We start from the raw sequence: 16,369 nt of genomic DNA, 5'->3' as shown, positions 1-16,369 counted from the left end.
CATGGTGAGGAAGGTTTGATACAGGCTCCTAGGGGCAGGAAAAAGCTAAAAAGCCCTTCATCAATTTCATCAATGAGAGCCAGGCTGAGGTTTGCAAAAGGCCGCATGGATTGGACCATTGAGGACTGCAGTAAAGTCATCTTCTCTGAGTCCAATTTTCAGCTCTGAGGATTGTTTTTTTTTCCAGCAGCACAATGCTCCATGCCACACAGCCAGCCAATGTGTGGACGGAGGACCACCAGATCAAGACCCTGTCATGGCCAGCCCAATCCCTACACCTGAACCCCACTGTAAACCTCTGTGATGCGATCAAGAGGAAGATGGATGGTCACAAGCCATCACACAATGGCCAACTGCTTGAATTTTTGTACCAGGAGTACCATAAAGTCACCCAACAGACTGGTGGAGAGCATGCCAAGATGCACAGATTTTATTCTAAATTTCAATGCTCTAAATTACGGTTTATTTGGAAGTAGTTTATAGAATAAAACAAGTTTGTTAATTTTACCCAAACATACTTGATAAACATTCTTGCAGTGGTCTCCTATTATTTAATTTATTTATTTTTTCCCCAGAACTGCTATATAGTGAGTTATAAATAATATACACTAGCACACTGGACTGCACAGGTTGCCCTCACTAATTCAGTGCATTTATTTTATTGGCTGACAGGACAATACCATTACTACACAGCAGTTTGTTGTTTAAAGTTGTGTTGAAGGTCTCAGAAAGATGTCCTGCTAAACATGAGGGACAGTCGACACCACAGAGAATTTAATGGCTGTCATGCTCAATATCGAATAAAATAACCTCGTGTCAACACCCTTGCCACTACACAGTATTAAGATTTAATTTGCACAAAATTGGTTTCACACCAAAATATAATCTCATTAGGCATGCAAATAAATTACATTCAGACAGCCTTGTGTTCTTTGAGTTGTTGACTTTCAACCTTGATATTTTTGAAGCATACGCAGAGGTCCAAGCACATGGGAGCACTTGTTTATTTTATTTGTTTTCCTCTCTTCATCAAAGTGTCAGGTTACAGGTAGGGGTGGTGGATAGGAAGAGGAGTGTTCAGTCAATAACACGATTATTTTCTGCTGTTTGCGCTTGTGAAATCAGTTCAGACTCTTTATAAGGTGTTTTTTTTTTTTTTTTTTTTTTTTTCATGTGTGTGCAAGCAAGTGATAGTGGGAAAGGATTTGCATTTTTGAGCACAACTCTTGGCAGGTTAGTTGAAGCAGATGCATGTGCAGGATTGAATTTTGTTAAGTGATCTGCACCAAAGGTTTCTGAGCAGTTCTGAGCTAATTTACCAGGATTGCATTTGTAGGTTGTTGGGCTGTAAGGTTTAAGCAGCCTTTCTTAACCCTTAAGGGACAGAGAGATTTAAAGAGAGAGAGAGCAAAAGAGAGAAAAGGTATTAAATGAACAGTCTAAAATGAGAATTATCATTACAGTGGATAGTGTCTTTAAAGCTCAAAAGAGGACAGAGGGCAGCATAAAATGTGTCCATACGAATCATATACAATGTTCCAAGACTTCTGAAATATATAGGAAAAAAAAAAATGTTTGTGTAAGAAACAGAGAAAGGTTTAGGTTGTTATTTGCTGATATTCAAATAAAAGTTAAATCAAGAACTGGATCAGAGAGTTGAAGCTGTGAACCAAATCTGTCTAATTCATGATTGAATAATCAGATTAAAAACGAAATAAAATAAGCTGCAAGAAGGTTCTTTAAAAGTCTCATTTTATATTCCACAATAAAGCAGCATTCAGGTTTGGAATGAGTGTAAATAAATGCATTAAAAAAGGATTTTGTTTTTTAGATTATCTATTTCTTTAAGAAACAAGGAGTTATCTAGAGAAGGGGAAAAATAGCAGTCCCAGTTGGATTGTGTGAATAAAACAATCATTAGCAGACTTGTTCGTTGTGCGATTGGATCAAGGCAGATTAATGCAGTGATAGCGGTAGAGGCTGGTTATTTATACATTTCTTTTTGCTGAATAGAAAAGTGAAGATTTGTGGCATTACACATGCTAACGTTTGATAGCGGTAGAGCTTTACAACCCCAGCGGCTCCAAAACAAACAGTCAGACACAGCAAAAACAAGTAAACACACCAGCTGAGCTGCTGCCTCACTCTTTCTAATCAAGCGAGAAGTTCCGCTTTGATTTCCCATCATGTCCCTTTAAATGCCTTCTTTGCAGGGGTGCTGAATGCAGCTCAGAGGCTTCACTTTAAACACTCATTTGGTCCAAACTGCTCATCATTTGCAGTGATCACAGTGAGGTCAAACTCAAGTTGGCTTTTGGTCCTGTTTCTGTCTGACTTCTCTATATCATTTTGACAGAATTCTGAGAAACTATGATACATGAGCAGTGTGGTTAGTTAAATTTTGCCTTTTTTTGATTATGAATTATGAATGCTGCTCAGGTTTCTATTTTAAAACTCACTCTTTGGAATTGAACACATGCGCATGCATGAAATTATCTTTTACAAGAAAGTGTCTTTCTTTCTTTTTTCTTTTTAAAAGGAATGTAAATAAAGGAAAAAAAAAAATTTTGCTTTTTTTTTTCTACATCCATATTCTACATTCCTAATCCTACCCAAAACTAAAACTTAACTACCACCTTACTAATTATTAAAAAGCAGTATATTAGGAGTTTATTGAAGCAAAAAATTGTAGTTAATGGTTTGTGAGGATATGACCTTAAAATAAAGTGTGACCAAAACATGAATTAATGAATCAACTAAAATAATGTTCAAATGATGAATACAAGGTTGCAGATAGGACAGCATTTGTGTGACTTGGATATTTTTTTGCAACGGTAAAAGTATTTGTTTTCACTTTTGATGAATTTAATGTCTTTTCCAAATCAAAGTATTAAGAAAAACACACTGACCCCAGATTTTTTAATGGTAGTGTATCGTAGCAAACTTCGAGACAACACACCGTCAGGTTAATTTGTGTGAAATTGGGTAGTTTTGCTCTTCAGTAATTCAGAAGATATAAGGACTAAGGAAAGTTGGTCATATCCTTTTTTTTTCTTCTTCACAGTAGGACAGGAGTGGCTGATTTGAAGACAAGTTTTTTCACTGATCTTCAAAGACTCGAGATGGTGCAGATGATTTCTAATGGAAGGTTTTCTTCTCTCTGTCCTTTTAAGTTTTAATTTAAGACAGCTTCTCATTTGCACTGACTGCAAAGTTTGATTTGCCGGGGAATTTCACAGGGAGTAGCAGTGAAGTGCCAGGACTTCAGAGAACATGTGAGGATGGGGCCGAGAGACGACAGCAAACTTGCATATTAGCTCAATTTGACACTTTCAGAGGTAATTTTCTAAAGACTAATTAAAATCTAAATGTAAAATTGAGAGAGTGAGTTATACATGAGATCATATTGTTGACCTTGCTTCCTCGGCTGTGATGTAGAGTATCAGATTAAAATGGTCCGTGTTGCACGTTTAGTGTGCTGTGCTGATAAGCTGTATGGAAATGACAGCATGGTTGATGAAGCAGACAGGAAGTGCACTGCAATTTGTTCTGCCCTGTGTTTTAGTTTTTCAGTTCAGTGTAAGGATCTAACATGTAACAATCTCTACTGGACTAATTACACATTCATGGCGGTATTAACCTCTTAACTGTCACACGCCCCCACTGTTTACTTCTCTATATTTCAATTAAATCCTGATCTAATCATTACAAATTAGATATTGTTGGAAAGGTCTAAGTTGAGTCTAAGAGAAACAGGTCAATTTAGCTCAAAGGGAATCGTTTAAAATTTTAAACAGAATCGCTGTTTCACGTCTGATCACTGAGATGCCCTGCAATTCATTGAACGAGCCGTATAACATCAACACTGCAATGGATATTAATATCCAAAGTATAGTGAAAACACTATTAATTAGCACAGTAACAAGATCAGCAGTTTAAGACATTAACATGTAAGCACAAAACACAAGATACTTCTCTTTTCAATATGAATAAGGCTTTTATTAGATAAATCTAAGACATATGAACTAATCTAACACATAAGCGCACAGACTCAAACATTCACACAAGTTGCAGAAAGAGAGAAAGTTAGGAAAGAATGAGTTTAAGAGAATGGAAATTTCTGTCTGGAGGTAAGTTACTTGTGTTCACTGTGTAAAGGGGGTTCCCTTTGTTGTCATCAAAAAGGGGGTTTCCGAGGTTGCTGATTGGCTGGAAGTTCAGTAGTCGTTGAAGTGACGTTTTGGGAAGCCCGTGGTTGGGCGTTGGCTGACGATGCAGAGTTTTGGGCTGGGTGAAGTTTCGAGGTCGGACTCGGAGACACAGTGTTTAACAAAACTTAAATAATTATATAATTTTGGAAATGATTCCTATAACAAGAATATGATGACATTTGACAAATAATTGATTGTCAGAAACATTTCAAGCAAGAAGATTCAAACACACACATACTAAACATGAATATGAATCCTTAAGCTATTCAATAGTTATTAAAAATACACACACAATAAGTGATTAGAAACATGATAGTCAAATGTGTGGGTTACATACAGTATATGATATAGAGTTAAGCAATGGGCTGATATTTATTTAAAAGTCTTATTGAGTTCATTTTGGTGCATCTACATCTGTAAAATAAGTTTCTGTGCCATTCTTTGAAATAAGGACGTTATGTGGAGACCAGAGTTTAAAAGGTCTCCTTAAATGAATTTAAGTCTGCTTCTTTTTTTCTAGGTGGGGGAAAGTCAATTCAAAGAGCTTGTGATCATGATTACGATCATGGATTTACATGTGATGGTCATGCTGTGCATCTCTTTGACCATCAATCTTGATTACTTACCCCAAATTTGACAATCTCCTAATGGTGTTCATGTTGAAAGCTGTTCTGTGAAAGAGTTGGTTGGTTAGCTTGCTTCAGACTGGCTGGCACGTCTGAACTTATAAGGCTTTATTATTATTATTATTATTATTTTGACTCTCAGAGCAGTTTTAGAGGTTATGTTTATGTGTTCATGTACTCATTGAGGAGCAAAGGCTTAAAACACTGAGTGTCATGTGAATCTCAATATGTGTGTAATAAATTAAACCACTCCTCTGTACCATTTATTTACACAGAGACATGCAGAACATTAATTTTGAGGCTTGATATTCACATACATTAGTCCATATCACTTTTTCCTTTAACTTTATAGACCTACTTTTTTAGTTTATTCATCTACAATTTGGCAAATTCTGTGACATTCCACATTATGAGGTAAATTTTGTTTTTATGAGCTGATTCTGCAATTTCTTCTGCGTTTTCCGCATTGCGGAAATCACAGGGCCCTAGTTCGTAGTCATGGTGTCATCAATTTGTTGTGTATCAGTGTGTTTTTGATGTGCATTCCCATCACCAATTCGTTCCAAGTGTTCAAAACACGAGCCATCCGAGCGGCTCACTTAACATGCACCTCACATTGAGCAGTTAACCACAACTGTTACGAAGCAACACAACACTGTGACAAATCAACAACAGACAGGCACCCAGCTAATTGAGTGGGAGAATTCGGTGCAAAACATTGTTTGCCTTGGGTCACAACTAAAAATTGAGGCAGCAGCAGGAAGACAGAATGAGGGGGGAACCAAGAAGAGAAAAACAGAATAAAAAAACAAACAGAAGGCAAAATGAAGAGATGAAGAGAAAAGTTGTCAAGGGCAAACTGATGGGGTGCCACGGAGAAGATTTCCAGCCAGATATGTGAAATGAAGTCTGAGCTGCTCAATGCCTAAAAACAAATCCATATTTGACTGGCAGGGGACCTCTGCCACCTCCATAACACCCTTAAACACTGAAACCTCATTACTTCAGTATCAGAGTGAGTCACGGAGCACAAAACATCAGGGTTGGCAGGGCTTGCAAAATTGCTAGCCGGACGTCCCGGGGCTATTGTGTTTTCCAGTCGGTCTAACAAAGTGCATCAGTGCCCTGTCCGATCTTCTTGAATGAGCTGTCTTGAATAGTGGTCTAAAATTCCTTCCTTGATTTGAATTGTTCACCCAGTTGCAGTGGTGCAACGGATTGTAGGTGATTGTTTGCACTTGTTTTGCACAAGTCTTGCCAATTTAATCATTCCTTTATTTAAAACAGTTCAAGCATATGAAGAGGCTACTCTCTTGACTTGTTATTTGAAGAAAAAATGCAATCACATAAGTTTTTGATTATTCTGATTTGCTACCAAAAAATGGGGGCAAAAACAAAAGTTTTGCGTTTTTTAATTTTGTTCAGTGTAGTTTGCAATCTTAGGTGATATCATGTTGTAATATGGTGCAAAATTGAGGTTATGAATTGAAAATCAGTTTGTAGTTTTCAATTTATTTAATATGTAAGCTATAATGTACAAGAGGCCGTACTCTATTGTGAATAAGGCACGGCTGAAGGGTGTTGTTAGCTCTGCAAACCCTTCAGCCGTGACTTATTCACAATACAGAATGCCTTGAGTACCTTGATGCTTTTATAAAACAATTACCACACAGTACAAATTTAAACCAAAATATTATGGATTGATTTATTGCTTTTTTGAAGTAAATGCATTAAATTATATCCTTCCGCTAAAAAATTCTACCTGACAGTGACTGTAAATGGTGAGAGAATGTTAGGTGAATCAACTTATGGAGCTCAAATAAAGACAGAGAGTAATGACTGTTCTCATCTGCTTTGTTATTTATCTCTCAGCATGAGGAAACGTCTGTTCTCCATCTTTTAGTTTAAAACAGACTGATTGGCAACACAGCACAAGTTTGCAACTCATTACAGTGTAAACTGAAGGACATACAATCACATGTGACGCAGTGCTCAACTAGACTGAAGCTGAATGAACTGGGTTGAATTGCAGTATCAGGATGTGGCTTTCAATCTCAGGGCACTGTGACCGAACTCAGCAGGCATGCTGGATCCGTCTTCACTGCAGCAGGCCTTAGAATAGAGCAGAGTGATTCGGACCAGTCTGAGCTCAGTGGTACTCCAACAAGATGGACACAGGAGCAGCTGGGCATGAACTGACCATCACATCAAGCCAGGTGAGGTATGGTTTGGAAATGTCACTTAGGGACGGAAGGGAAGTTGGGAAGCAATAAGATTGGCGGTGTGAGAGATAGGGTGAGTGGGTACAGCCAAAAGTAGCCACCGGAGCTCTGTGATCATCCAGTCGGTTGGGGTTTCCAGTCACACTATTGGGAGAGGGACTTTGATAGTTCAAAGCTTTATTGAAATGGATCTCAGAGGATGACCTCAGAGGGGTTAGAGGTGAACACTATGTGTTTTCTGATAGAAGAACAAGGTGGAAAGTCTTCCACTGGCAGCAGCAATTTTAAACAAGACACAAAAATACATGTTGTGTTTGTGATTTGTCTTGGGCGAGGTTTGGACTGCCTGTGGACTCCCAATGTGTATAAACCAGGTGCAATGTATCTCAAAGTCTTTGGTAAAACTGGCCTATTATTCATAAAGCTCAGTGAGGCAAGATGGAGTTTAGAGAATACAGTACGTCAGTACTTTTTTCTTTTTCTTTCTTCATTTTTAAGTAAGGCATGGAGCCTGTGTTAGCATTCTTTTAAGATTTTATTAAATAATAATAATAATAAAAAATATATAGAATTATTTTTATAAATTTGTGCAATTTTCTTTTTGTTTTGTTTTTGAAATAAGTCTCTTAGCTTGTGATACTACTATAAGAAATGAATGATTTTATTCAGCAAGAATGTGTTAAATTGTTCAAAAGTGATGAACACATTTATGATTTATACAAAGGATTTACATTTCAAATAAATGCTGTTCTTTTTATTCTTCAAAGATAATTTATGAATATTTTGTTTTAAAGTGTTTATTGAGCAGCAAATCAACATATTAGAATGATTTCTGAAGGATCACGTGACACTGAAGACTGGAGTAAAGATAAAAATTCAGCTTTATCACATGAATAACTTTTTAAACATATTTAAATAGAAAACCATTATTTTAACTTGTAACAATAGTTTTTTACTGTATTTTGACTCAAATACTTAAAAGCACTTTTATTTTCAAAAATCTTACAGACTCCAAACTTAATTTTGATTTTCAATGTAAGAAAAAAAAAGGCATATATGGCTAAATTCAAAACTTGAATGCCACAAATATCCAACTTTTGTCTGAACTATTGTTGGTTCTAAATCTTGAATCCCAACTGAAGGTGACTGTACTCGATTCCGCACATACAGGATGCCTTGTTCTATGTGCAATACCTGCATTGGGCCATTCTATTGTCACAGGCATACATATTCTTCCCTTGGTCCGAGAGGGCACTGGTGGCTGTGGTAGACAGCACTGGTGGTTATGAGCAGTATATAATCTAATTAGTTTCTGATAGTGGTGCATTAACTGCAAAGCCTCTGATCTTACTGTATAGGCTCTCTGCTGTGCTATAGTGCAGTCAAGGCCAGTCCTTTCACTAATGGAGACGCGACTCCTTTACTTCCAGTGGAGCCAGGCAAGCTTGCAAATGGCACACATAAATCATGCATCCCACACCGCAAAGCACCTGTTAATAATGGACCTGTTAAAAATGCATGTGGTGAGGTACGGCCTATCCTCCGGGCGTATGCAGTGGGAACGGGAGGTTGAGCAGGGTAAAAAAGCAAATAGGTGTGTTCCTCTCTAGCTTTCATCGGTGGCATTGCCGTAAGTGATGAATAAATGTCTTGTCCTTTCAAAGCAGTGACTTAAAAGGCTATTGGAATGCATAAACAGCAGTGAAGTTGTCATTCATTTACTTCTACCCAACAGCAAATGACACGACAGGCCACGGCCGTGTGTTATTGTATCTCATACCTGAACAGAGTGATAAGTGAGTCATTTAGACTTGTGCTTCATCTAGCCTGTATGAGGGGGCGGCTCCCTCGCTGACCATAAAAGGCAGCACATCAATTGTGAATAATGAGTAAGACTAACATGAGGGTTGTAATAGCGGGTCCCTGGGTCCCAGGAGTTGTGTAATAGCGTGGAGGGTTCATAATCTGCAGTAATGCAGGGAGGTATAGAGGTCCGGCCAAAAAAATCTCAAACCATATTTTTATTTATTTATTTATTTTGGCATTTTATAAATGATGAGTGGTATCATTAAAAAAAGGAGAAAAAATAAAATGATAACAATCATGGAATAATAAAATAATAAAAAATTAATATAGTTTTTATAATTATTATTGTTATTATTAATAATACTTGCTTTTTTATAAATTATTCATGGTGTCATAAGAAAAAACATAGATATATGACAATCATGGAATTATAAAAGAAATTATTATTATTATTATTATTATTATTATTATTACTGAATAATTATGCCTTTTATAAATGACGCACAGTATCACAAAAAACAAAGAAAAAAAAAAACTAGCAATCATGGAATGATAAAATAATAAAAATGTGTTGTTGTTGTTGTTGTTGTTATTATCTAGTATTCCAGATTTGCTCTTTTTTATTATCTCTGCATTTAAATGTACGGAGCCCCGCACATGACATTCAAGAAAAAATTAATAAATTGTGTGCAAGATTTACTAATTCGTTCCCTCAATGTAACGTGCACATGATTACTATTGTGCTCCCTCGATTTCAAGGGAACGAATTAGTAAATCGAGGGAATGCAATAGTAATTGTGTGCAAGTATTAGTACATTGAGGGAATGAATTAGTAAATCGTGCACACGATTTAGCCCAATATTTTTCCCTGCATGTCATGTGCGGGGCTCTGTATAAATGATCTTTGGTGTCACTCACTTAAGTTCTACTCTTTTAAAAACACTAATAGCTTAATAGCACTGTCCAAGTATAATATTTCTTAAAACTCATAATGAATTTCCATTAATTGCTGTATATTATTATAATGTTGCGATGCCTAAATTTACAATCGCTTAATTTTTGTCTTCATTTTGAATTGATTTATTTTAGCCTTTTGAAGTAGGCCATTTATTGATAAAAAATGATCATCAGCCAAAATTGTAATACTGATGAATCTGTACTTTTTTTACTGGACAAGATAAAAAAAAAAAAAAAGCCTTTCTCATATCTAAATTAAAGCAGTGTCTTAATAAATTATCAGCTATAACACCTGCTACACAGTTGCTAAGACAAATGTCCATGTTTCTTTCCTCCTGTATAGGATCAGTCTTAAGAGTTGCGTCCGTGTTCACCATTAGTAAAGAAATCTGAAATGAAATCGGAAGCTCTATTTATGAAGCCTTGCTCACATCTTCTTAAAACACTGCTTTAATAAACAGAGTCAGCCATAACATCTGCTACACAGCTGCAAGGACAAGTGTCCACGTTTCTTTCTTACTGTATATTATCAGGCTTTTGGGGAACGTTGTTGAGGCGCCGATCATATTTATTCTTGTGCCCAGTATGTTGACCAACTATAGAAAATTGTGTCGGAAATAGAGCATGACCCCCCTCCCCCCCGATGTTTTTTTTTTCTCCTGTGCTCACAGACAAAGTAATTGGATCTCAGCTAGACAGAAAAGAAAACAAAAGAGAAAATTGGCATGCTATTTGTTTTGTTTCTGAAAACCATGTCTCCATGGCACAATCAGCATTTAGTTTTCTACTATTTTTTTATTTTATTTATTTGTTATTTGATGAAGAGGCCTGATGTTTTCAGAATCACAATCTTGTTACCCCCCAAGCAGCACATCAAAGAAGGATATGAGAGAATTGGCCCTAAATTGGCCCTGAAAAAAAGCAGTGAGAGGCTTTTGGATAGATGTATTTTTTCTTTAGTCTTGAACAGCATAGACAGTACAGCCACAGAACAGACATGCAGTATGAATTCTATAAACTTCAGCCCCCTGTTTATGCATTAGTCAATAAGATTTTAGTAACCAGGGTTATGCGCCATTCAAAAGCCAATGGAAAGTGCCTTTTACATTTCAAACCAATCCTAAAATTTGAATTGATGTAGAAAACAAGATGCTGAATTCGAATTTGAATGTAAAATAAAACAAAATAATCTAATGAATAACAGATTGAACGTTAGATGGATACGGTAATGGGCGGATTGGTGAATGAAAGAAGGGATGGAGGAATGGCTGATAGATATATGGACTGTTAGATAGACGCTGGTGGATGGATGGATGGATGGATAAGTGAATAGATGGATGGATGGCTGGCGGGAGGATGTTGGATGGATGGATGATAGACAGAAAACAGACAGACAGAATGATAGATGGATGGATGCGTGCATGCAACTGTAGATGGATAGACAGAAAAACAGACAGAAAGATGCATGGATGGTTTGATAGGTAGATGGATGTTTGACAGACAGACAGACAAATAGTCGGTGGATGAATGAATGGATAGATAGATAGATAGATAGATAGATAGATAGATAGATAGATAGATAGATAGATAGATAGATAGATAGATAGATAGATAGATAGATAGATAGATAGAGGATAGTTAAACTTGTTTTGTTGTTTTGCTTGGAATGAGCACTACAGTTTGGTTATGAACCTTTAAACTACCAGCAATTTAGAAATGATGAGCTAAAATAAAACCTCTGGAAAGAAAAACTGGACTGAAACAACAAATGATATGCTGGGCTTAAAGCAACATTTGGACTGCTTTATTCTGTCTGGTGCATTTGAAGCCAGCAGCATGTGCTTATAGCAGATAAATCATGAGAGAACACGGCCAGGACCCCAAAGCTTATTTGTTATGTTATGTGTAGCTTCATATATGTCTAATAGTTGTCTTATGTAATCGCTAAAGTGTCAGCATGCCTCAGCAGTTAGCCTTGGGTCCTCGTCGGCATCCAGTCGCACAAATCTGGTTCTGACAGTAAGAGGAAACGCTGCCTGGTGGAAATTATCACACCTCGCTTGTGTGACTGCTCCTCATCCTGAAAGCTTAGTCAGACTATCCTCATATGAGAAAAAAAAACTAAAAAAATAACACCCAGACCTGATGTGACCTGCGTGTAACATCTAAATCCTAATCCTTTTTGCTGGGATTGTGCAGTATGCATTATTTAGCGCTACAGGGTCATTTAATCAGTATGAGTCTCACCTCAAACTTCAGTGGGTTGCAAAATGTAGTCTGTTCTGTTCACAGTTCTGTAAAAAACAGTGGCATTAGAAGAAATAGATACAGGAGAGGAAAAGTAGACAAGGGAAGCAGTTTTTGTGGATTAAGATTGTTTATGAGGGGGAATAAAATAAAGTAAATGTCTTTTAAAAGGGTTTTTTTTTAAATGAAGAAACAGGCTTAATATTTTAGAAGGGGAAAATTAATTAATTAATTTATTTAACTAAAGTAATTATAGTTCCTGCTTTATTTTGAATAAGACATCCTTTCAGTGTTGGCAACAGTCGGGAAAACTTTGTGTGTTTCCATATGTGGTTTCATCATCTTGTGAGGTGACACATCTTTAGGGTACATGCCAGTGTTTCCTGAACATGTCAACAAACACAGCGTGAGACTTGATGTCTGATTTACAAACAAATGACTTAGTTACATATTGTGATCCAGTTTTTATTTTGGTAAGTAGAAAAGGTTAACATGTTCGAATCAGAAGACACATTTGAATTAGTGAATCATTCAGAGCTGTTGCTGAGAACACAACTGATTCCCTCACTGAAGCGCTAATTATTTTTCATTTGCAGTACATCTTATTCAGAATAAAAATGTTCAAAATACAACAATTACTTACACATTTTTAGTGACTGGTTTCCTTTACAATCTATAGTCACTCTCTAAGTAATGTAAAAAAAAAAAAAAAAACTTACATGAGTTATTGATTCTTAAGTCATTATTTATATTTAGTTTGAAGCCCTGTCTAAGATATGCAGTATAATGTCTAAATGTCTTCATTGCTCTTAACTCATTCGCGTCAACTGACATTTTGGAAATACATTTGCAGTCTTTGAAAATGTAGCTTTTAAATGAAAAGGAATCTTATAAAAGAGTCAAGACATTCAATTATACACCATATTTAAGGGCCACATTACCAGGTCATTAAAAATGTCACTTAGCAAATTTAGAGAATTAAGGAGGCATTTTTAAAATAGGCAAAAAAAAAAAGAAAAAACGTTACATATAAAGGTCTGAGGAAATCTGAGGAAAGCAATAAATTGTTTCTTAATAAAGTTAACAGTTTTTCATGAGCTATTTATCACTGCTAATTATCAAAAGTCAATTGTTTTGTTAAGGAATTACTGAAGTCTCACATGGGGGTGTTTTTCAACTCCTGGAAGGAGAGAAAAAATTAGTAGCTGAAGGGCTTCAAAATCATTTGAATGGTTCACCGTTAATTTTTGTGGTATGAGCAAGAGCCTCCGATTTCCCCAGCGTTTTTTCTGTTCTGCCTTGCTTTGTGGTTTTAGAGTTTAGGGTGATTGCAATTTAACTCCAATTGTTACCTCAGCCCTGGTCCAGAATGTAGCATTTAATTTTAGACTTTGCCGAATTGCTGAATTACAAGTCATGTCAAGTGTGCTTAATCAGTGGATATTTCTCGCTCTCTCTTTTATTCTGTTCTCTTGAGAATAAAAAAAAATCAAAAAAGAACAAAAAAAGGTCTAAACTGCTGCACAGCAGTAATGCCCCCATTCCTGGCATAAATAAATATTTTAGATGTGATTGTTTTGTAGTATGTATGCCATATCTGAGCACCATTATCATTGCTGTATGAATTTATTGTGAGTTTTACTTGTGAAGATGTCTGTTCAGTTGCTGTCACAGCAGTAAATACTGTAATGTATTGTGGTTAATGTAATTGTCATGGGCTACTTTATTATTTATGACATTCAGATTTTACTTGTTATTATGAGTGACCCATTAAAAAGACAACATATTTTTTCCCCTAAGTTAAATAGTTGCCTTTCTTTTTTTTTATTCTTTTTTTTATAATGCAATAAATGTAAATATCGTTCCAGATCAGCTTAATACTGTAAATGTAATTGCTTTGAAATATGAAATACTTTTTCAAAAATAATATTTACTTAGGATTTGTTTTTGGCCGTCCCCTGCAGTGCATCATGTTTGGTGGTGTAATAAGTGCACATGCTTCATTTGAGCATTTAATGAAGGTTGACGGAAGAACAACGATTTTATATCAGTTATATTTTGAATTACATATTCAGCTTCTTGCTCTTCTGTTCAAGTGTGAATAAAAGGGATTTCACCCAGTAATGAAAATTTGATGTTTATCTGCTTACCCCCAGGGCATCCAACATGTAGTTGACTTTCTTTTTTCAGTAGAACACAAACTGAGATTTTTAAAACAAACCGTTGCAGTCCGTCAGTCTTATAATGGAATTGAATGGGAATCATGGCTTTTATTCTAAATATAAATATTTTCGCACAATATTAAACTTTGCTATTACTTCGTTCTTAACAATTGAACACATCCTTGCTGAAAAAAAGTTTTAATTTCTTAATAATCATAAAAAAAGACTTAATAAAAATTTGTAGTGTACTTGAACTGTAATGTATATTGTTAGAAAATATTTCTATTTTAAATAAATGCTCTCCTTTATCTTTTTATTTATCAACGAATCCTGAAAGAAAAGTATCACAGGTTCCAAATAAATATTAAGCAGCACAACAGTTTCCAGTACTGATAACAAATTAGAATGATTTCTGAAAGATCATGTGACACTGAAGCCTGTAGTAGAACTGGCCAGCAGAGCTTAGACCAGAAGCATGTCAAATCTGTATCGCACTTCGCACATACAAATGCAACACTGCTATTGGTTTTGAACTTGAAATTCTTAAATGAACACTTTTGTCATAAAGACTTAAGAGGCTTTTTGCATTGCATTGTGTTGTTCATCGTGTTGCACAATTCATTAACATTTATCTTGGTACTTCTTGGATAATCTTTTTTAGGATTCATAATGTTTTTGTTAGAATTCATTATTCGTGAATAAAGTATTTGTCTTCATGCCCTTGATGCATGCCCTTGATGCATGAGTGTGTGTGTGTGTGTGTGTGTGTGTGTGTGTGTGTGTGTGTGTGTGTGTGTGTGTGCCCTTGTTTTTGTGACATATCAGGACACAACTCTGTATAATGACATGGGTATGACACAGGTATTACAAGGAGAGGGTGACTTATGAGGACATAATCCATGTCCCCATTTTTCAAAATGCTTATAAATCATACAGAATTAGTTTTTTGAGAAAGTAAAAATGCACAGAGTTTCCTGTGAGGGTTAGGGTTAGGTGTAGGGTTGGTGAAGTGCGATAGAATATACAGTTTCTACAGTATAAAAACCATTACGCCTATGGGATGTCCCGACTTTTCACAAAAACAAACGTGTGTGTGTGTGTGTGTGTGTGAAAGAGAAAGAAAAGAGAGTGGCATCAATTGCCATTTTGTAGCCAAATATTCTTTTTTGCAGCTTTACATTCTACAGAGCATTTATATGGAGCATCACAATGCAGTGCTCCTTTATATGCCTGGTACACAGGTTTAGTCAAACCCTCATCTCTCGCTCTCTTTCTTCCCTAGAATGCATGCTGGGATGGAATGATGAATTAGACGGTACCCATATAACTACACCTGCTCACCCGTGCCATACATCACAGCTTTCTGGTGCGGTAACAGGAAGCGTCTTATCTGCCTTCCATGTAGTTCTATCTCCCATAAAGTATTTCTCCACTGCTCTGCATAGCTGTTCACTCACCTCTTCCCCATTGATTTTTTTCGGGCTGTGTTCACCTGCTTCGAAGTGCCAGAGTAAAGCGTTGATTCAGCAGCACTCTCAGAGTGGAAAGGCCACTGAGTATCTATGGCAACAGTGAACCTAGAGCCCGTCATAACAGTGACAGTTTTCTTCAGCTTTAGTTCCTCCTCCGGCTCTCTGTGTCTTTTCCTCGTGTCTTTCTGCGTCCCGTCCAATATGTCAGCCGGTTCTTCTTTAGCCACCAGTGGGACTTAATGGGCTCATTATACGGCAGAAAACCTGTTGCTGTCAGCTCACAAAACCCACCGCCATCATTAAGATCAAACGTCGGTTCACCCCGGAGGGGTCACAATGCTGAACATTTAAGAAGGTAAAAGAGACCTTTGATGAGAAAACCCTCCCAAACTTGTTCCCTTAAAGCGACATTCAGTTGGCTGGTGGTTGAGGAGTTATAGGTTATGGAGTGGATGTGGAAAGTCTGTAAAAAAGGTGTAATTAGATCTTTTAGGGTTTCAGAGAGAAGGGCAGGATAATGGAAACCAAAACTCAGATTATTCGCATGTATCTCCTCCCCATTATGGGCACGTTTTATGAGGTATACATCCATTAAAGACATGAATCTACCTGTAAATGATCAAATGGAGAAAGATTAGAGCTCTTACATGATGTAGCACCTGCTCA

The 16,369-nt window shown here is 36.5% G+C and overlaps 1 protein-coding gene across 2 annotated transcripts in view; it reads left to right on the top strand.

Moving 5' to 3' along the window:
* nlgn1 (neuroligin 1) overlaps nt 1-16,369 on the top strand; it is a 242,022-nt gene that overhangs the window by 15,760 nt on the left and 209,893 nt on the right. The gene's annotated exons all lie outside the window — the stretch shown is intronic.

Source organism: Carassius auratus, chromosome 36 (genome assembly GCF_003368295.1).
Source record: "Carassius auratus strain Wakin chromosome 36, ASM336829v1, whole genome shotgun sequence".
In the NCBI taxonomy this organism is placed as follows: Eukaryota; Metazoa; Chordata; class Actinopteri; order Cypriniformes; family Cyprinidae; genus Carassius; species Carassius auratus.
Note: the sequence above shows the minus strand (reverse complement) of the source record. Positions and strands in the feature narration are given on the sequence as shown.